The sequence below is a fragment of the Equus quagga genome, chromosome 2 (genome assembly GCF_021613505.1).
Source record: "Equus quagga isolate Etosha38 chromosome 2, UCLA_HA_Equagga_1.0, whole genome shotgun sequence".
Classification (NCBI taxonomy): domain Eukaryota; kingdom Metazoa; phylum Chordata; class Mammalia; order Perissodactyla; family Equidae; genus Equus; species Equus quagga.
In genome coordinates, this window is record NC_060268.1 from 114607830 (window position 1) to 114629945 (window position 22116).

General features: G+C 40.8%; 1 protein-coding gene across 1 annotated transcript in view; it reads left to right on the forward strand.

Moving 5' to 3' along the window:
• The first annotated feature begins 11499 nt into the window (after positions 1–11499).
• CSGALNACT2 (chondroitin sulfate N-acetylgalactosaminyltransferase 2) overlaps positions 11500–22116 on the forward strand; it is a 41861-nt gene continuing 31244 nt past the window's right edge. Inside the window, exon 1 of the mRNA XM_046654214.1 lies at positions 11500–11640. The gene's annotated coding sequence lies outside the window, so the exon portion shown is untranslated. The remainder of the gene's footprint in view (positions 11641–22116) is intronic.

Below are 22116 nucleotides of genomic sequence, written 5' to 3' on the forward strand. Positions count from 1 at the left end.
ATGCCTGCCAAGGAGCAGGTGGATCAGTCAGCCAACATGAGTTATTACCAACATAAATCTGATTTACGGTTGCATCGTGCATTGGATGCTGAGGGGCCGTGTCATTTTCTGGGTGCGTACATAAGCATATGCACACACAGGGGCTGCCTCAGGCCCACAGTGCCACAGCTCCTGGCCCTCACCATCTGCATCTACTCTCAGCTTCCTCTTTCAACCTGGACCACAGGGACTGGAAATAAATGTGATTTCTAGGGTCTGTTATTTGCTGCAGTCTCTACCTCTGAATGTTTAGAAACCCACGCTGAGAAAAGCTAATAGTAAAATACTAAAAGCCCCTTTTTCAAGAGCAAAGAACTTCCATTAGGAGTGTTTGTGTGTGTTTGGTTCGTTTATTTCTCTTAAAAAGCACATTCTCCACCAGCCTCCATGAAGGATTCCTTCCCACCACAAAGCCAGCTTATTTGGGTAGAAATGTAGTTGAATATAATATCTGAGAACTGGGTTTGGACAAATACTTTATATATAAAAGAAAACTTGGAAGGAAAGCATAATTTCCTCCAGAATAAAGAAAGGAGTTTTCCCCCAGCAGAGCAGTGAATGGGGTCCTTCCCTCTAGATCTTATTCACTTGTAGGATATGTAGCTGGTGGTATTTAAGGTGGTTCTAGGAAGTGCCTAAGAAATCCTTGCCTCTGTGGCCCTGGACAGGACATAGTAAACGTGGTTCCAAAGGACACGTGCAGCGTGGGGGCGCGCACCTCTCTGGTCTTCAGCTTGAAGATGCCGGGGAGCTTGTCCTCTGCTCCTGTGCCCACACAGACAGAAAACGCCCCTCTCCACTGAGGCTGCCTGCCCTGGCCCGGTCCCTTCTCCACAGCAGCAGCCTGGATGGCCCCGTGAGAACTTTGTCGAGTCTCACACCTCTTTAGGGAGCTGGGACTCACATGAAGGATTCTCAGCTGAGATCATGAGAAACTAGAACCTGTATGCAGAGAATGTTTCAATTTGGGGTACACTGCCATGTCCTGCAGCCTGGGCCCAATGGGTGGCTGTGTAACAGCTAGGAGAAAAAGCTTCACCCCCAGAGTTAAAGAGGTGCACACTGCGAACGTCTGAAAGAAATCACAGTTAATCGTTGCAACTCAGGTTTCGATTCCTATGTTAAGCGACAGGATATTTTTGCAGATGTTTCTGGGATGTGTTAAATCACAGGGCCTGGCCAATTGAGATCTCTCAGCGGGAGCCAAGGCCAGGGATCTGTGACAGGGAACCCATCCTGGCAGCTACCGGGACGTCAGTGTCACAGAGAACTGGGCCAGGCTGAATGGAGGGAGTTGGGACCCAAGACGACTGCAACCACTGTGACTTCAGGAGTTCTGTGCCACACCAGGAGAGACCATGATCCTGCACCCTTTCAGATGACACTGAGCAATTCAAGTTCAAAATTAGTGTGAGGTAAATCAGGCAAGGTAAGAAAAGTGCATTCTAAAACTAAAAAAAAAATCCTCATTTTTGAGAAGGAAACCATTTTGATATGTCATACACAGATAATACTTACTATGCAAATTGCCAATTTCTTGAATAAAAATGTGAAGTTCATTTTAAGTGTCTGTGTTTTTATTTATCTTTGTCAATTTTGCAAACAGTGCCAGAGTAAACCGTATCCTTTTTGGCTGCTCTTGTTTCTCACCTGGACTCCAGTCCTCTTCTGCACTTGTCATTTTCCCCACGGAGGAAAGTCATTCCTGTAGGTTGGGAAGGGTCCCACCCAGGAGAAGGAAGAACATGAAGCTGCCTCTTGCTACTTGAGGCAAGAGACTTTGTCTGGAGGACTGCGGGAGGCCCATGTGATTCCTGTGTCAGAGCCTCTGACCTCGGAGGCTCCTCTCACCCAGGGCGTGTGACTTGCTCCATATTTTGTGCCTCTATTCTGAGAGTTTCAAAAAGCTTGAAGATTTTCCTAGTGGCCCTGTGGCCCCAGGACATGAGAGGCCAAGAGCACGCCAAGGGTTAGGGGGACTTTATGAGTGTCTGGAAAGAAAAGTAAGATTAAAGGAAGTGACTTTTTAAGAGTAGGAGTGACACAGAGGATGAAAGGACTCTGGTCTCTCACAAGAGAGTCAACGAAAGAAGTAAAGGAAGTGTTGTAGTAGAAAATTATATTTTTTAAGAGAGGTCCAATTATCTATAATCCTTAGCTTTGTCAAAATAAATAAAGACCACCCAAATGAGAACAAGCAGAAGTTATTTATTCTGAACTTGCCATAGCAAGGGAGTCAGCCACCATCACTTGTTTTTGGCAGAGACTGAAAGGCAGGCAGAGGAGAGGCTTCAGGTATGCTGTGATTTGAGATTGTTGGCACGAGGAAGCTGGAGATAGGCTAACTAGAAGCTGGGTGCCTTACGTGATTCACTTGGGGAACATATTTGGTTTTCTCTGATTGGTCCTGAGTTGGAAACGGGAAAAAATAGGGAAGCCAGCAGTCACTGACCAAGTCCTGACCATTCTGGGCTGGTTACTGCAGAGATTGTGTGTCAGAGTTCTTTGGTTTGTGTGGTCTGGTCACTGTCTGTTTGCATATTCAGTCCTCCCTTTTGGTCATTTTTTTGCTTGTGAGAGGTTGACGACTTCAGGGAAATCTAGGAATCCAGATCTTCACTGCTTAGAGATTGATGGTTCAGTCATCTCCATGGCCAACTGTATCATGAGGTCTTCTTAACCTTTCTGTTGTATCATCATGGTGATCATCTGATGAGGAAGTGGCTGTGCAAAAGCATTTCAGACCCTGGATAGAATGCAATGGGCCAGTATCATGACCACCATGATGAAAACAAGAACAATTAATCATCCTTGTAAGGTGCTTTGAACCAAGAACCCCAACCCAGGCCAAAGATAAATTGCATAAAGGCCATGAAGATCAACCTTAGAGAGCCAAGTAGCTTTGCCTTATATAGCCTGTCTCACCTGCCCTGTTTCACTGATCCACCAACAGTATTAGGAATGGCATGGACCATAACTAACCAACATGATATTTGGAGCAGTGCGACTGTCCATCACTACTCATGCCAATCAGTTGAGACTGATCTGTGTTTCATCTAGGAAAGAAATGGTATTGCTAATGACTTCTGCCAGAGTTAGTGATAAGTTTCTTACTGTCCTATATGTATGATTCCCACCTGATGGGAAATCTGATTGTTCTCATAAACAGTGAGTCAGTAATTCCCCTGGGTAGAGTACTGAATAATCAAGGGTGGCTTCATTTTGGAGCTCATGTCTGAGTTGCAATTTTCAGCCTTGGTGACTTATAGGGTTTGTGTACAGACAAGTCTTGGAATACTATTCCTAACATACATGAGATGTTATTCTGAAGAAAACAGAACCAGGTATCCTGACCAAAATGGTGTAGTATCTGCTAGGGATACATAGAGATCTAGGAAAAAAGAAGTTGTTCATGACAAGGCCAGAACCAGGCCTTCCATTAGCCGGGTTACATACTTAGATCTCTAATGGTCTCTTATAAATAGTGACAAGTATTTGACTCATCACCCAGTAAAGGTTGTTGAATTCAAATTTAGAATTCCCTAGGGTGTGATCAATAGATTGTAATAATTGGTTCTTTTTCTGGGAGAGAAGAATACTAGCAGTCACAGGCTAGCTTGTTTAAAGTCTTTGATCCATGTTGCTGCAAATGGTGCCGCCATGAGGCATTACGAGAATTATTCCCTTTTGCCTTCTTTGATGAGACTGGAATTTCCCAGATGTTTTCATCAAGTGAGTCTGGTGGTGGATGCGGATTGAGCAGGCAGTAAGATCTAGGACAGTGGCTACTGTTTGGAATAATCTAACATTATTAGAATTAGAATTAGCATTAGAATTAGCAATGTTCTGACATAACAATTGTAAATTACAGGAAAGACAAAAGAGGAAAAAGGTCATTACTGGTAGATGGCAACCAGGGGTCTATAGAAAATGAGAAGAAGAATGGTTACAAACAAGCAGATTAAAAAAACAAACAGGGGCCAGCCCCATGACCGAGTGGTTAAGTTGGCGTGCTCCACTTCGGCAGCCCAGGGTTCACTGGTTCAGATCCTGGACACGGACATGGCACCACTCATCAGGCCATGTTGAGGCGGCATCCCACATAGCACAGCTAGAAGAACCCACAACTAAAAAATACAACTATGTACTGGGGGGATTTGAAGAGAACAAGCAATTAAAAAAAAAGAAGAAGATTGGCAACAGTTGTTAGCTCAGGTGCCAATCTTTATAAAAAACAAGCAAACAAACAAACAGGAATTAGACAGGGGTCCTGGTCCAACGTCTTGAGCAGTAATCGTCCACTATCCTAGGTCATCTGGTTGTTCTAAAGGTCTTGAGTCAGCTGTATGCTTCTGAAGATCAGCTGCTTTTAGAGGATCTCTGAGAATCCTCAGTTTGAGGTCCCCTATTGGAGTAACCGTCAAATTGTGTGGAATTCCAGATTGCTTCTTTAGTTGTGAAACATGAACCCAATGATTGATGCCCTAAAGTTGGATTGCTGTAACACATTCAAATCTAAAACATATTCAAATCCCATGGAGGGTGGAAACTGGATAAAAAATCCATCTGAAGGTGTTCAAAGGGCCCTTGAGGCTTTAATTCCTGGCCACATCCCACCTTTATAGTTTTTCCAGGATTATGTTTTTGACAGGTGACACATGACCCAAAAATAACCTCAGCTGTCTCTTTAAAGCCTCTCCTCCAGAGTTGATTTAAGAGAGTAATCAATTTGTACCCTATGAGTAGTTCCATGGAAAAATTTAGCTAATACCCATTTGAAATCATCTGATGCTACCAAGTGTCTATCTTGGGGACACCAGAGATTATTTAAATGAAGAGCACAATCAGATTCTTCCCACTCTTCCTTTTCAGAATCAGGGACTAAATGTTGATATTTTATAATGGCCTCTTTCAGTTGCTGCAGACTTATCTTCTGAGGGTTTAGATGGGACCATAATCTTGATTAAGGTTGCTTGTTTGGCATGATGATCTACTAGAGAATTTCTTTTAGCTTCAATGTTCTCTTTTTGCATGGTTCTCAACCTGTATAATAGCCACCTCTCTCGGAAGTAGAGTGCATCTAAAAGTTGCTTATCTTGCTGTCCATTTTAGTGGGGCTTCCAGCATCGCAAAGGCATGTACTACTCCAAAAGAATATTTGCTGTCTGTATATTTGTTTACTCTCTAGTCTTTGGCTAGTTGACATGCTCTAGTAAAGGCAATAAGTTATGCCATCTGGGCTGGTTTTATCTCAAGTAGAGGACTATATTCTAAAGAAGACCTTAAATTAGTGGTAGTACATGCTGCTTGATAACTACAGTTTCAGGAATGAGCCATCAACAAACAGTATTAGGTCAGGGTTCTCAATAGGAGACTCTAATAAATCTGAGTGAGGTGCAGAGAGTTCCCTAGTTATTTGAAGTAACATAATCATGAGGTTCCCCTTCTTCTGCCAGGGGAAAGAGAATGGCAGGATTCAGCGTGTTGCCGCAGTGAATGTGAGAGGGACAGAGTAATAGAATTTCATGAGAGGTTAATTGGCTGCCTGAAAAGTGTTGTGTTGTCAGTCAGTAGTAATGTCTGTACGGCAGGAAGAGCCATGAGGTCAAGCAGGGAGCCTAGAACCAGCTCAGCAGAAGCATCAACAAAGTTGCAGGGGAGTACTTGCCCTAAGACTAGGGGGATAAGACTTTGCCCCAGGTCAGGAGAAGGCAATAGTAAGTGCTGGGTTTTGGATGGTTCCCAGGAAACTCCAAGGGCTTGTCCAGATTGCTCATGCACAAATAGACAAAAGTGCTTTCTACTGTTATGGATGTCTAGGGAAGGAAGCCATTGAGGAGCTGCCTTTGGGTTCCAGGAGGCCTCTTCATCTCTAGGCTCCTGGAGGAGAGAGTCTCTTACAAAGCATTAGTCAGTTGATAAAGAGGTGTCACAATTGCAGAAAAATTTGGCACCTATTGTCTGCAATATCTCATTAAACCTTGAAATCCTCTCAAATGTCATTTTGTGAGGTGTCTAGGATAGATTTGGATAGTTTTTAGTCTATCAGAAGAGAGTGTCTTTCCCTCTGTAGATGGGTCATGCCCTATATAATGGACTGCATTTTGGCAAAACTGTAATTTATCTTTTGAAACTTTATGACCCTTTTCTTCTAAGGCTGAGAATAAGTAAATGGAATCCTTTTACCCTGAGCAGAGTAGGAGATCATCTACATATTGTGTCAGAACTGAATCACAAGGGAAATTTAGATCATGTAAGTCTTGATTAAAGACCTGGTAAAAATAGCAGGGAGATTCAGTGAACCCCTGGGACATGACTGTCCATGAGGACTATTGTTCTCCCCAGTGAAGGCAAAAAAGATATTGACAGTCATTATTCAGCCTTAAAAAGGAATGAAATTCTGACACATGCTACAACATGGATGAACCTTGAGGACATTATGCTAAGTGAAATGGAAGCCAAACACAAAAAGACAAATACTGTTTGATTCCATTTACGTGAGGTACTTAGAGTAGTTAAATTCGTAAAGATAGAAAGGAGAATGGTGGTTGCCAGGGGCTGGGGGAAAGGAAAGTGGGAAGTTAGTGTTTAATGAGTATAGAGTTTCAGTTAGGGATGATGAAAAAGTTCTGAAGATGGACAGTGGTGATGGTTGCATGGCAATGTGAATGTACTTAATGCCACTGAACTGTAAACCTAAAAATGACTAAAATGGTAAATTTTATGTTGTGTATATTTGGCCATTAACACATAAAAAAATTTATTGACTTTCTGTCAATACAAAGCACACTGAAAAAAGCTGAGCAAAGATTCACTACAAAAAGTGGCTTGCAGGATGGTATTTGGGTTAGGAAGTAAGGAATAACAATGTTCTTGATGGCCCTGAGGTGTTAAACAAATGGATATCCCTTCCACTTGGTCTCTTTACCGCCAAGATGGATGTATTACAAGGGCAGAGTATGAAAAGATCTTTGGATATGAGGCTTTCAACTATAGGTTTAATGCCTTCCTCTGCCTCTGGCTTCAAGGGATATTGGGGAAGTTTGGGTAATGGTTTGGTAGGATCTGAACTTTAATAAGTTCTGCTCCAATTATGTTTCCCATATCAGTGGAGTTTTTATCCCATAGAGTGTCAGGTACAGTGGCAAGATAGTTATCTGGGGTATGCATCAAGTATAATGGAGACGGCAAAGGGAGATCTAGAGCAGATCAACTTGCTTATGAACAGAGGAGTCATCTGGAATCTCACAAATAGTCTCAAATACTCTGGAGTGTATTTAATTTGGAGAGTAAGTCTCTTCCTGTTAAATTTGCAGAAGTGGTGTCACAGAGCAGGAAGGAATGTTTTGTAATCAAGGTCTCAAGGCTTACACTTAAGGTTTAGGAAACAGAGAAAATCTGTGGGTTATTTGAAATGCTTACCACCTGTGTTGTATGTTTACTCCCAGGAAAAGGTTGAGCAAAAGTAGCAGGGTTTAATGCAGAAAGAGCAGAGCCTGAATCTACCAGAAATTGATGAGGTTGCCATCTATAATGGGTAGAATTATGTCCCTCAAAAGATGTGTTCAAGTCCTTACCCCCAGAACCTGTGAATTTAACCTTATTTGAAAATAGGGTCTTTGTAGATGCAATCAAGTTCAGATGAGGTCATCCTGGATTAGAGTGGGCTCTAATTCAATGATTGATGTCCTTACAAGAAGAGGCACTTTGGGCACTAGGAAGACACAGTGGAGACTGCAGATGCTAGTCTGGTGGGAACCCCAAACTCACAGGGCTGTAAGGCTGGCTCAAGCAAAAGGGTTCTATGGCCTATGTCTGTGTTCCACCCTATGATTCTTCTTTTCATGACAAACAACACTTTTAGACAGCACACAAAACAGTAACACAAGAGACAGCAAAAAGGGATGACAGGAATGGCCTGATTCCATCAAAGATGCCAAACAAAGGGGGATCAGTAACAAAACCAGACTTCCAAACTGAGAATAGATAGCAAGTAACTCAATGCAAAGAGACCAGAGGTCAGACCCAATGTCAACCTACCCAATCCTTGCGGACTTGACAAGCCAAGAGCAGCAAGCCACAAGGGGCCTCTGTGGGTACCGCACCTGATCAAAGGCTGTGGTTTGAGGCAACAAGCAGTGAAGACCATATCCTGGTGGGGCCACCAGGAAAACAGTAGAGACACATGAAGATCACCCAAATGAAAACAGGCAGATGCTATTTATTCACAGATAGCAAGGGAGTCAGCCCCCATCACTTTCACTTGGCAGTGACTCAAAGGCAGGCTAAGGGAGTGGAAAAGCTTTACAGTTAAAAAAAAAAGCCTCAGAGTGGAGACTCTTGGGAAAAAACTTAATTTAAAAATAAAACTACATTCTTCTGATGTTAATCATACCACAATTATACTTTAGTATTTTCTCCAAGAGAATTACATATTTTATAAGCCCCAGTTAATCACCCATTATCTGCCATAGAATTTGAATTATGCATTATCTTCTCTCCAAATTCAAATTACATACATTTAGTATTTGAGCTAGTAATTAAAAAATAATAAAAAGCTAAGAAATTGAAATCCATTGATGGCAGAACCTCAATTATTGTAAAAACAATTCTAATGAACGATTCAAATAAGAGTTTACAAGAAGTGACAACTAGCCCTAACCCTGCTGCTCCAGTTTCAAGTCAGGCCCTGTCCTGGGAGAGCCTCTACAGTTTCCTGTCTGAGCTTCTGTTTCCTCTACTGTAAACTGAGGACCACAACATACTCCACAGCAAGGTTGAGAGGATTAAAAGGGTGAACACAGAGGGAGCGCTGGGAGAAGCACGCGCTGCTGAGTGCATGCTCCATTTGTGCCAGATGTGGCTACACAGCATGGCCAATAAGGAAAATGGAGGATACAGGGAGAAAAACAAATGCTATAAATGAAAAAGAAAACCCACCCGGCACTTACAGGGCTAGCAGAGGAGGACAAAGAAAAGAATATTTAATGTGGCACGGAGTGGTTCTACTGTACACTGCAGCTTGTTAGGAAGTGAGGCTGTTTTGAATTTGGTTAGTGGAGGAACAGACTTATCTTTTCATCACTTTGGCCCCCCCTAAAGAACAGTTAGAGCTGTAGCATTTACCAGCATTCATTCATTCACTTATCCACGGGTACGCAGTGAGCACCTATAATGGGTCAGGCCCTATGCCTGGCATAGGGGTGCCAGAGAGAACAGGAGAGGCCACATCCCTGCCCTCAGGGAGTAGACAGTCCTGTCCAATTTAAAGTGTTCAGGGACAACAGAAGGAAAGAGCAGCCGAAGCATTTGCCATTACTGGATGTGAGGCTAGAGGATAAGGTCCAGATGCCCCTGTGTTTGTGGACTTCCTAAGGGCCATCAGCAGAATGTCAAGTACGGGCTGATTACAGCGTCTTAACTAAGGACATATGGTGGACTTAGACTCGAATTCAGAGCTTCAAAGCCGCCAACCCAGTAACATAATCCCCTGATAGTTCAGTGATCTGCCATTTATGTTTACTTGTAGTAACACCTTAAGTATTTAAAGAACTTTTGTTTTATCCTCTTATATCCACCAATGCTGTGCTCTGTACCATTTACCAGAGTTTCCTCACTCTGTAATTCTCCCAAGAGAGAATACCTCACCTTTGCATTCACATGCCCAACTTGGGTCCTCAACCTACAGGATAAACACTCATGGCAGGTTTAGACTCCAGAGAACTAACTTACACTAAGTAGACTCACACAAGTCTGATCTCCATAGTAGAGCATAACCAGCCAACCAGACAGAAAGCTTACTCATGATGGACAGTAAATTTAATCAGGCATGCCGTCTGCTCAAGGAGCTGGTAAAGTGACAGAGACTCTGGACAAGGGAGGAATCCTTGCATGTTCTTATTTTAATCAATTCAATTCACATTTATTGAACACTTACTATGTGCAAAGTACTGGGAGATGAAAAAGACATGATCCTTATCTTCAGGAGCTCACAGACCCATGGAATCTATGACTAGATGAATTCTTTACTCTTGGGCCAGGGTGGGGGGAAGGAGTGTTAGACCTATAAATGTTTACAAGTGCTCAGAAATGGCATGAGAAGGGAGACTTTGAAGTTGGGAAAAGACTGGATATTCAGCAAGCCTGGCTTATAAGTAGGCTGTCCAGACTCTCTCACTCATGGGATTTCCCACAGGACAATATCCAAGGAGAACATCTGGATTAAAGATATCCCAACAACCATCATCCAATGAAGACAGCTGTGATTAGGAATAAATCCTCCCCTCCCGGAATGCCTCTTCCACAGGATGCGTCCCATAGTCACCCCAACCTTCTGCTCTAATTAATGCACTTAATGATGACAATGGGCTCCAACTGCCTGCCACCTGTGAGAGACAATGCCAAACACTTCAAATACAAAATTGTGTATAATCCTCACAACAATCTTAGGAAGCACATGCTATTGTTACTGTCCTAATACAGCTGAGGAAACTGAAGCAAGCTTAGAGAGGCTAAGCCCAGATAATTTGCCCACATAGCTCCTTAAAGGAAAGCAGACCTTGATGAGAGGCAGAGCCAGGTGGAAGGTGACCCCAGAGCCACTCTTAGCACCGCCATGTCCTGCCCAGACACAGGCAGAGGCTGGTGCAGCCCAGCATCCTCTTGACTGCAGACTGTCACTCCCCAGGGCAGGGCAAAGTGCCTTGGTGATGTACCTGCAATAAGCAGTTGAGTGGAGGAGACGTGAAGGAGGGCTTTTCTTTTTTCCACTCACTAAAATCATACAACGTCAAACCTTGAAGCCATTTTACAGAATGCCTACCTCAACTCCCTCATTTCACATATAAGGCAACTTAGGTCCAAAGAAATGGAGTGACTAGCCTAAGGTCACTAACAGCTCAGGGCTCCCTTGCCAGGGCCTCATGCGCAGCTCAGCACTCCGGAGGATGCTCTGACAGCTCCGGCGACCTGTCAGTCCTTAGCTCAGTGCCCACGCAGGCACTCACCGCCCCTTCGGGCTCCCAGGACAGGGCTACCGGGCAGGGCAGCGCTGCCATCCCGGACAGAGTCCCTTCCTCCTGCAAAGTCAGGGGTCCAGCCTGAGCAGGTACCCTGCAGACGCTTTCTCGGGCAGGAGCAGTTCCCTGCCTCAGGCACTCTCCTGGCCTCCACAAATCGTTTTTTGAGCTACACGCACGGCACACACACACACACACACACACACACACACACTTTCAACGGATGATCAGTTCTATACGCCAATTACAGAGCTTACACACACACACACACACACACACTTTCCACGGATGATCAGTTCTATACGCCAATTACAGAGCTTTCCAGGCCAGGCGCTGGGCGCGGGCGGGGCGGGGGCGGGGCGGGGGCGGGGGGCGAGGCGAGGCGAGGCGGGCGCGCGCGAGGCGGCTGCCTCATTTCCTCATGGGCGCCGGAAGTGGCGGTTGTCGGCTCGGCGGCGCGCCGGGAGGGGGCTGGTGAGGCGGCGGCGGCCCCAGCTCCAGCGCGCGGGCCTCCGCCCGGGTGCGCTCGCGGCCCAGGAGGAGGCGGCGGGGCGGCGGCTGCCGCGCGCGGACCGTGAGCGCGGTGAGTACCCCGCCCATCCGGCCTCGCCAGCCGGCGGCTCGCACAGCTCGGGCCTGGGCAGGGCGGGCGCACGGGCGGGAGCTCTGGGTCCCTCAGCGGGTCGGGTCACCTCGCGGACGAGCCCTCCGGGGGTCCTGTCCCCGCGGGGTCGCTCACGGACAAGCCCCCGGGAGTCTGCTCCGGTGTCAGGGAAAGCTGCGGGTTTTCGAAGAGGTTGAGTTTTCTTTTGAGAACGGTGTTGCCAGAGACCGTTGGCTTACGCGTATTTCATTTTTTATCACTTTTTTGTTTTAACCAATTCCCCGCCATCTCTGCTGCTGTCAGTGGATACACTTGGTGGTCGGCTCTCAGCTGTTGAGTGCGTTCAGGCGCTCTCCGCCCGCAGCCCCTCACGCTGTGGCTGCCGGACACCGGCCGCCTTTGCCAGCGCGCCTTCGGGCTGGACTTGCTGGGGCCCAGAGACCGGCCCGGGGGCCTGGCCTCTTGCGTTTTCAGGCTTCATCTTGAAAATTGCGTGTTCCACAGCAACTTGCCGAGGAATAATTTGTAAACGCAGTAGTGAGGCTTTACTTATGGGGATGTTATTTGACTGTAAATCTTAAGCTTTTATCCTTCAGCCTGCTCTTGAGATTTATATGCGATGTCTGGACGTTTAACCGTCATTGAAGGTTCTCAGGAGCTGGGCCTGCGTTTTTGGTTGAATTAATGTTGTATTGAAACAATACTTTCGAACTTGAAAGTGGGAAACCAAGTACTCTATGACTGAGAATGTTAACGTTCATTGTTTTATTATTCTGATACCATTTACTTAAAATTGTCATGTGACCACCAGCTAAATCAAGTTATACCTATGGAACATTTCCACCCTCCCAGGATTTCCCCCTTGCTTCTTCCAAGTCAGTTATTCCCCTGTCCCCCCATCAGCATTCTGATTTCTGTCATCATCTATTAGTTTTGTGTATTTTGTTCTTGATGTTCATGGACTCGTACACAATGCTCAGCACATTGCTTGTGAGATTCACCTATGATGTTTCATGTATCAGTAGTTCGTTGTTTATTGCTGTGTGGTATTCAATTGTATGATTATATGGCTACTCTTGTGTTGATGGGTATTTGTGTTTCCAACTTTTGTATATTATGTATTTTGAAGAATGCTATGAGCATTCTTGGAAATGTCTTGGTGAGTATCTCTATGCATTTCTGTCAGCTGTGGGATGGCTGAATCATATGGTAGGTTGAAAATTACCTTTTAACCAAAATGGAGCCTTCCTCTTTTTTTTCCTCGTAGAATTTGTTATTTTAAGTTCTGTAATATTAAAAATTGGTAAAAAGCATAACTATTAGGATTTCAAGACTTAAGTGATTCGTTACCATAATATTATTTACTCCTTGGATTGCGCATCTATGACAGTCTTCTTCCAGACTGTCGTTACTTGTTTAACTGTCTCTTAGACAAGTCTGTTAGATGGAGCTGGTGGTGATCTGTCCCTGAAGCTTGTTGTATAACACTTAGGTAAGAACTGTGTTACTCAAGTTAGTGGTTGTTAGGGGAAACGAAACACGGAAAGCATATGACTAAAAATGGATTGAAGAATCATCAGATTGCAAGCCAAAGAACTTACATTGTTGTCATGCTACACAAGAACTAGGCATAAATGTAAAACTGAATTATACAGTTAGTTACAAATGTGATTTTATTACAGGAGTACAGTGATTTCCATGTGTACTTAGATACTGATATGTTTATAAAGGGAACAGATAACAGAAATTACTAAACATGTGTGGTAAGTCAGCAGCATGTAAGAGATGCCCCAGACTGAACAAAATATAAGAACTAGACCTGAAACAATGGAGTTAATGTAAGAAACAGAAGAAAACTTTAAAATAAATATTAGTATGCTCAGATTTGAGAGTGTATCAATAGCCTATTGAACACATACAGGCTGCCCTGAAAGAAAACAATCAATTCTTGAATATTAAAACATAGAAAGTAGGAAAAACCAGCCATAACATGGAAAATAGATCCAGAAGAGCCAAAGTACATCTAATAGGAGTTCCAGGAAGGAATAAAAATTGGAAGAGGAGAAATAACCACATAGATAACAGAGATCATGAGGGTAGGAGTATCCAGGCAGAGTCTTGGGCGGTCAGAGCCAAACGAAAGATGTGTCAGTTAGGAGAGAAAGTACTGGCAAATAAAAATCAACTCTTTTCTCTCTGGTCTCTGATTCTTCATCTTTGTGATGGAGATGATCAGAAAGTATACCGTTTCAGAGAACTTGTGAAAAGATGTGGCACAGACTTAGGATTTCTGGCTAACTGCTACTGTGACCTGTTCTCCTCCCCATGCAACTCACAGTAGATGCCAGATTTCCCATTCCTACCTTACAGTAGAATGGAAAGAAAATACTGTGTCAGGAGAGCCAAGGAAGAAAGCAAGGAAGTTTCTCTGAGTAAAAGTATATAAGTTTATATATGGAATAGACATACTGAAAGTCTTAAAAGAATATTGATAGACACACCTAGATACACTCTGATGAAATTTATGAACTTCTGGGATAAATATACAGTCTTATAAGCTTCCAAAGAGAAACATATGGTTACCTATAAAAGAGTGGAAATCAGATTTGCAATTAGACTTCTAATCTGGGACATGGCATGTGAGATAATAGTGGAACCATGTTTGAAAAGTGCTCATGGGACATCGTTGGACTCAGAATCTTATCCCTAACCAAACTGTCTCAAAGAGGGGACAAAATAAAGTCCTTCTCACCCATACCCACTAGGATTACCCCAGGATATCAAATGAGAAATCAGTCCAAGAAAAATAGACTTAGAATTCAAGAAACAGTGATCAAAGAAAACAGTAAAACTTATTTCTTAACTCCAAGACATTGATAACTATAGCTAAAAAATTTAATGCAGTGCCAAGGAAGGATTCATAAACCAGAGTAGGTATAGTTTTAAAGTCTATAATCTGAAACAGATATTTAACAGGATTTTAGAGTTGATTGGGAAGGTAGGAAATAGGTAAAGGCCTTTTGGAATGCTTATCCTGAAGCAAGGGAGAAGCTGTAGATACTGGCTAATTACATGTTGGAATGAATCCTTCAAGGAAATTTAACCAATTGGTTCCATTTCCAGGGATTTATCTTATAGATGAAATAACTTACGTGGAAAGTAATGTATATATAAGACTGTTTATGCTGAGAGGTTTAATAGTGGCAGTAGATTTGGAAGGATACACAAAAACTGGAAAGGGGAACTGGGCCTCTGGGATAGAATGGCGAGCTTTCACTGTATGCCCTTATGTCATGTTTAACCTTTTTTATCGCATGTATTTATTTTATGGAATTTTAGAAATATAAAACAATTTTAGGAGTGTAAAAAAATATCATGGTTTAGAGTACAGGTTGCCAAATCTGGCTGGCCACCTGTTTTAGTATGACATGTGACCTAAGAGTGGCTTTTATATTTTTAAGTGCTTGAAGAAAAACCAAAAGAAGAATACTTTTGTGACGTGGAAATTATATGAATTTCAAATTGGAACACAGCTAGGCTCATTCATTTACGCATCATCCGTGACTGCTTTTGTGCTATGAGGCAGAGTTGACTGGTTGTGATATTTACTGACTGACCCTTTACCTAAAATGTTTGCTAATCCCTGGTTTAGAGGTCAGAAATGGACCTCTATATGTGTAGGAATTTTGCTTTTGATAAAAGTGGCCTTTCTGAGGTCTGGCACCATGACCAAGTGGTTAAGTTCGCATGCTCCGCTTCAGCATACTGGGTGTGGACCTACACACTGCTCATCAAGCCATGCTGTGGTGGCATCCCACATAGAAGAACTAGAATGACTTACAACTAGGATATACAGCTATGTACTGGGGCTTTGGGGAGAAAAAAAAAGACGACGATTTGCAACAGATGTTAGCTCAGGGCCAATCTTCCTCACCAAAAAAAGCATACCTTAAAAAAAATTAAATAAATAAATAAATGTTAACTGACCCACTTCTTTGGAAAATAAAAGAAAGGAAAAAAGTGGCCTTTCAAATTAGTGACAAGAGCATGGATTGTTTAATAAATGGTAAGAATTGGCTATCTATCTGAGGAAGTAAGTTTTGTATTAGAATTATTTCCAGTAGGGAAGCTAAAATCAGTAAGTCATGAAGGAAAAGATTGATAGATTTAACTCCTTTAACAACAACAACAAAACAAAACTTTGCATAATGGGAAGTAATACCGCACACTTAATTGAGCACTTAATGCTTGTCATGTTTTACTTGATTAATTGTTATGGTAACACTCCGAGGAGGTTCTATAATTATCTCCACTTAAAGATGAGAAACTAAAGTTTATAGAGGTTAACGAATTTGTCTGTAAGGAAGAGTTAGAAAGTGATAGAACAGACAGCTGAATTTAGGCCGTCTGGCTCCCAAGCCTATTATACAGACAAGACAAACAAAAATATTTGTAATCAAACATCATTTTATGGGTGTTATCTATGTCAGCTCATTTGAATCCACCTCATTCCTTTTAAACATTCTGTTGTATAAATCTCTGCAGTTTGCTTAACCTTTCCTCTTTTGCTGGACTTTAAGTTGCTTTTATTTTTACTTGGCTGTTACACATAACACTAGTAAACATCATATGCATGTGACTTTATATACTAGCATGAATATTTCTGTAGTATAGAATCTTAAAGTGGAATTGCGAATTGCTGGATTAAAGGACTTGTGCATTTAAATCAGATTTGTCCTCTGAAAAATAAGAAGTTTGTGTGTGTGTGTATTTAATATATATATTTTTTTCCTTTTTCTCCCCAAAGCCCCCCAGGTACATAGTTCTGTGTTTTAGTTGTGGGTCCTTCTAGTTGTGGCATGTGGGACGCTGCCTCAGCATGGCTTGATGAGTGGTGCCATGTCTGTGCCCAGGATTCGAACAGGTGAAACCTTGGGCCGCTGAAGCAGAGTGCGCGAACTTAACCGCTTGGCCATGGGGCTGGCCCCTACTGTGTCTTTAATCAAAGGAATTGTAACATCTTTGAAGGAACTTTGACCATCCAGGCAAACTACCTCATTTTATAGAAGAAGCCCAGAGAGGTTAAATATTATGCCCAAGATTACATACTGCTAAGTAGCTATTACGCTTGACTCTGAGTTGTTTTTACTGTCCCACAGGCTGCCTTTAGCACGTTTTTCTGCTTTACCTGTAATGATATCATGAGTATTACTGTCATGTGTCTTGCTGAAATTAGAATACATGAGTATAGTTTTCCCCAGAAACACTTGTCAAAATGATCCATCTGGTATGACTTGTTCTTGGCATCCAACACACAGCCTGTCTTAGTCAGTTTAGGCAACTATAACAAAGAACCATAGACTGAGTGGCTTATAAACAGCAAAAATTTATTTCTCACAGTCTGAGATCAGGGTGCCACCATGGTTGGGTTCTGGTGAGGGCCCTCTTCTGGGTTGTAGATTCCCGACTTCTCGTTGTATCTTCACATGGCAGAAAGAGGGCTTCATAACTCTCTGGGGTCTCTCTCATAAGGGCACTAATCCTATTCATGAGGATTCTACCTCAGGACCTAATTACCTCCCAAGGCTTACCTCCTAATACCATCACATTGAGGGTTAGGATTTGAACATATGAATTTGGGGGAAAAGAAACATTCAGTCCATTGCAGTGCTTGACCCACAGTAGGTACTTAAATTATTTGTTGAATGAGTGCTGCCTTCTGGTGATAATTACTTTTATTTCTAAATACTTACAAACTATTTATTCAGTGACATGTTAGAGAAGCCATGTATCATTGTAATACTTACCAAAGTGCTAAAGAAGTAAAAGGTTCTAATTCTCTCCCTCACAAATGTTTCTACTTCATAATGTTTTAGTTTCATTTTTCTGACAGCAGTTATGTTTTCCAAATAATTTTGTGACTGTTTTTGTTCTGTAAAATTGAACTCAAAATTATAAATTTAGTTTTTGCAAACTTTAATAAAAAATTATTCTGTGCAGAAAATTTAAGAAGATTATACAGAATTAGAACTTTTAAAATAATTAGATTCAAATGGATTGTTTGTATTTTGCAGAAGCCAGTAGGTTACTCTTATTGCAGAAGTTAATTTGGCACACTGCAGTGAAAGTATCCTGGAAATGATGTATGAAATATGTATTAGTAGTAATGTAAAATTATAGGATCAAAAGATTGCATAGAACCTGCTTAAAAATTGAATAGGGGTCAATGCTGTAAAATAAACTATCTTGAACACTCTTCTATTGTCTCAAAATCACAAGGCAAATAGAAAAGATGTAATAAAACCTTCAGAGTAATCTGAGTTGTACTTTTCTAGGGGGAGGAGGGAAGATGGCTAGTTTTGTTTTTTAAATTCAAACTTGCAATCAACAAATTTTCATGCTTGTCTTCTTAATGAACAAAATGGAGTTTTCTTAAACATGACTCTTTGCCTCTACTACTGAAACTAAATCTGATTTGGTTTTATTTTTTAAATAGCTTCATTGAGGTATAATTGACATACAATAAACTACACATTTATAAAGTGTACAATTTGATCATTTGAACATATGTATACACCTGTGAAATCATTACCACAATCAAAATGATGGACATATCCATCACTCCCAAAAGTTTCTTTGTGCCCTTTTATAATTCCTTCGTGATACCACCTTCTTCACCCCCATCCCATCCCAGGCAACCACTCACTCATCTGTGTTCTGTCACTACAAATTACCTTACATTTTCTAAAATTTCATATAAATGGAATCATACTCTTGTTGTTGGGCTTCTATCACTCAAAGTAATGATTGAGATTCACCATTTGAAGCCTGTGTCAGTAGTTTATTCCTTTTTATTGCTGAGCAGTGTTCCATTATATGGCTGTACCAGTTTGTGTATCCATTCACCTGTTGGTGGACCTTTGAATTGTTTCCAATTTTGAGCTGTTACATATAAAGCTGCTATGAACATGTGTGTACAGGTCCTTGTTTGGACATATACTTTCAGTTCACTTGGATAAATATCTAGGAATGGAATGGCTTGATCATATGGTAGGCTTATGTTTAACTTGTTACAAAACTGCAAAACCATCTTAGATTCCCACCAGCAATGTATGAAAGTTCTAGTTCCTCCACATTGTTACCAACATATCAGTCTTTTTAATTTTAGCCATTCTAAACTTAGCCTTTCTGTGTAGTAGTATCTATTGTGGTTTGAATTTGCATTTCCCTAATGACTAACAACGTTGAGCATTTTTTTCCTGTGCTTATTTGAAGTGTTTGAATCTTTTGCCAGTTTTTAATTGCTTTGTTTATTTTCTTCTTGCATTTTGATAGGTTTTTTAAGTTATTTGGAATACAAGTCCTTTATCACATATATGCTTTGCACATATTTTCTCCAGGTCTGTGACTTGTCTTTTCATTCTCTTAACAGTATCTTTCAAAGAGCACAAGTTACAAATTTTTATGAACTCTACTTTATCAATTATGCTGTTCGTGTCATATCAGAGAAATCTTTGCCTAACTCAAGGTCACAAAGATTTTCTCCTATGCTTTCTTCTAGTTTTATAGTTTTAGGTTTTTCATTTAAATCTATGATTCATTTTGAATTATATTCTAGTGGATGTGAAGTGGTATCTCATTGTGGTTTTGATTTGAATTTCCCTGTTGGCTAATGATATTGAGCATCTTTTCATGTGTTTATAGGCCATTCTTAATCTTCTTTAGAGAAATGTCTATTCAGATCTTTTGCCCACCCACTAGGTTATTTATCTTTTTAATATTGGGTTGTAAGAGTTCTTTATGCATTCTACACACGTATTCTATCAGATGTATGAGCTAGAAATATTTTCTCCCATTCTGTTGTTGCCTTTTCACTTCTTGATGACATCCTTTGCAGCACAAAAGTTTTAATGTTAATTAAGTCCAATTTATTTGTTTTATCTTGGGGATTTAAATAATAAAAATCTTGTAATTATCCACATAGTTATCATTTCTGGTTTCTTCATTGCTTTGTGTAGATCCATATTTCCATCTGGTATCATTTCTTTCTGCCTAAAGGACTTGTAGTGCAGATCTGATGGTGATGCATTCTTTTAGCTTTTGAATGTCTAGAAAAAGTATTTTGCCTTTATTCTTGAAAGATACTTTTTCTGAGTATAGAATTCTAGGTTGATATATTTTTCTTTTTAGTTCTGTAAAGATATTGCTCTACTCTCCTTGTTTTTTGTATGTGTTATGTGTTTTTCCTCTGGCCACTTTTAAGATTTTCTATTTATCATAGAATTTGAGCAGTTTGATTAGCATATGCCTTGCTTTAGTTCTCTTTGTGGCTCTTGTGTTTGGTATTTGTTGAACTTCTTTGTTCTATATGTTGATAATTTTCATCAAGGTGGAAAATTTTCAGCCTTATTTCTTGAACTATTTCTCCTAGCTCCCTCCTTCTTCTTTGGAGACTCTAATGACATATATATTAGGCTACTTGAAGTTGTCACACAGCTTACCAGTTGCTCTATTCATATTTTTCATTCTTTTTTCCTTCTACATTTTGCATAATTTCTATTGCTATGTCTTCAATTCATTAATATTTTGTTCTGAAATATCTAATCTGCTGTTAATCCCATTTAGTGTATTCATCTCAGACATTGAAGCTTTCATCTCCTAAAGTTCAGTTTGAATCTTTTTTATGTCATCCGTGTCTCTACTTAGTTTTTTGAATGTGAACATCTTTTTAAATATAATTATAATAACTTTTAATATTCTTTTCTGTGAATTCCAGTGTCTTTGTCAGTTTCAATTGTTGATTTTTCTCATTAATGGTGTATTTTTCTTTTTCTTTGTATGCCTGATCATTTTTGTTTGGATGTCAGGCATTGTGAATTTTACTTTCCTGGGTACTGAATATTTTTATATTCCTGTAAATATTTTTGAGGCTTGTTGTGCAGTTATTTGGAAAAAGTTTGATCCTTTCAGGTCTTGCTTTTAAGATTTGTTAGACAAGACCAGAGCCATGTTTAGTCTAGAGCTAATTATTTCCCACTGCTGAGGCAGGACCTTTTTGAATACCCTCTCCAATGCCCCATGAATTTTGAGGTTTTCCAGTCTGTCTGGTGGGAACATGTACTACTTCTGGCTCTGAATGAATGCTGAGTTCTGTCTTCTAATTTTCTGTGTGGTTCTTTCCTTAGCCTTAGTTAGTTTCTTCATATGCCTGTACTGATCAGCACTCTGCTGAATACTCAGAGCAAACTCTTCAGATCTCTCTCTGCAGGTCTCTCCTCTGGTAATGTATCCTTTGAACCTAGCTGCCTTGGTCTCCTCAGGCTGTCAGCTCCATCTCATCTACTCAGGGAATCAGCTGGGCATTCCTTAGGAGGGAACTTCCTGTGCTGTGGCCTGGAAACTAAGGCAGTGAGCTGGGCGGTTATTTGTTTCTTGTTTTCCCAGGGATCCCTGTCCTTTATTACCTAATGTTCAGTATCTTGAAAACCACTGTTTCATATTTTGGAGTGGGTTTTTTGTTTTTCGGATTTCGTTTGTTTGTTTTTGGTTGTTTCAAGTTCGAGAGTAAATCTGGTCCCTGTTATTCCATCTTGGCTATAAGAGGAGGTCTCTTTAGTCTGATTTTTAAAGAGTAGGAATTGATGGCTCCTAAGGTTTCTTTCAACTCTGAGATCTTTGATTTGTATTACATATCTTTAACAGCTCATTTTCCCATCTTCACAGCATCCCATTCTCTCCTCAGAACACTTAACTCTGCTGTTTATCCTTGGAAGTTTGCTTGGGATTAACTCTGGATTATGAATGAACCTTGTTTATGATACAAACACATTACATAGAATGATGGCAGTTAAGTGTAACAGCAGAAAATGGATGTTTTTTTCTAATATTCTTAACATATTTAGAGTTGTTATAATCTAATGTTCTACGACGTGGCTAAAGAGTTCCTTCAGGAACTAGACAAGTAAGACTTTAATTGTAATCTTGTATTTTTAATAACCACAGAACTATGCAACTAACATTTATGTTCTAAAGTAATTACTGCAGCTTTTCTTTCATTTCAGTGGATAATATTTAACTGTAAGATATTCAACTGTAAGATAAATATGTAAGATATCTCAAAACCTATATTTTGCTTAAAAGAGGGAGAAAGAAGACCTTGGCTTTAATGCTACTGCTTAATAGTTATATAACCTTATTTAAATTTTTACGTTTCTGAGCCTATTTTTCCTATACAAAATGAAGATAATATCAACACTATTCTGAAAAGATAGCATGGAAAATATGTAAAAATACTTTATAAATCAGTATTTTTCAGAATTTTGGGACCATAACCCCCTTATAAATACATCTTATGTGGAGTTCTCATACACATACATATACATATACATATATATATATATATAAGTTTACTACTATATGTGGTATACACTGATGCTTCCTGTTCTATTTCACTGA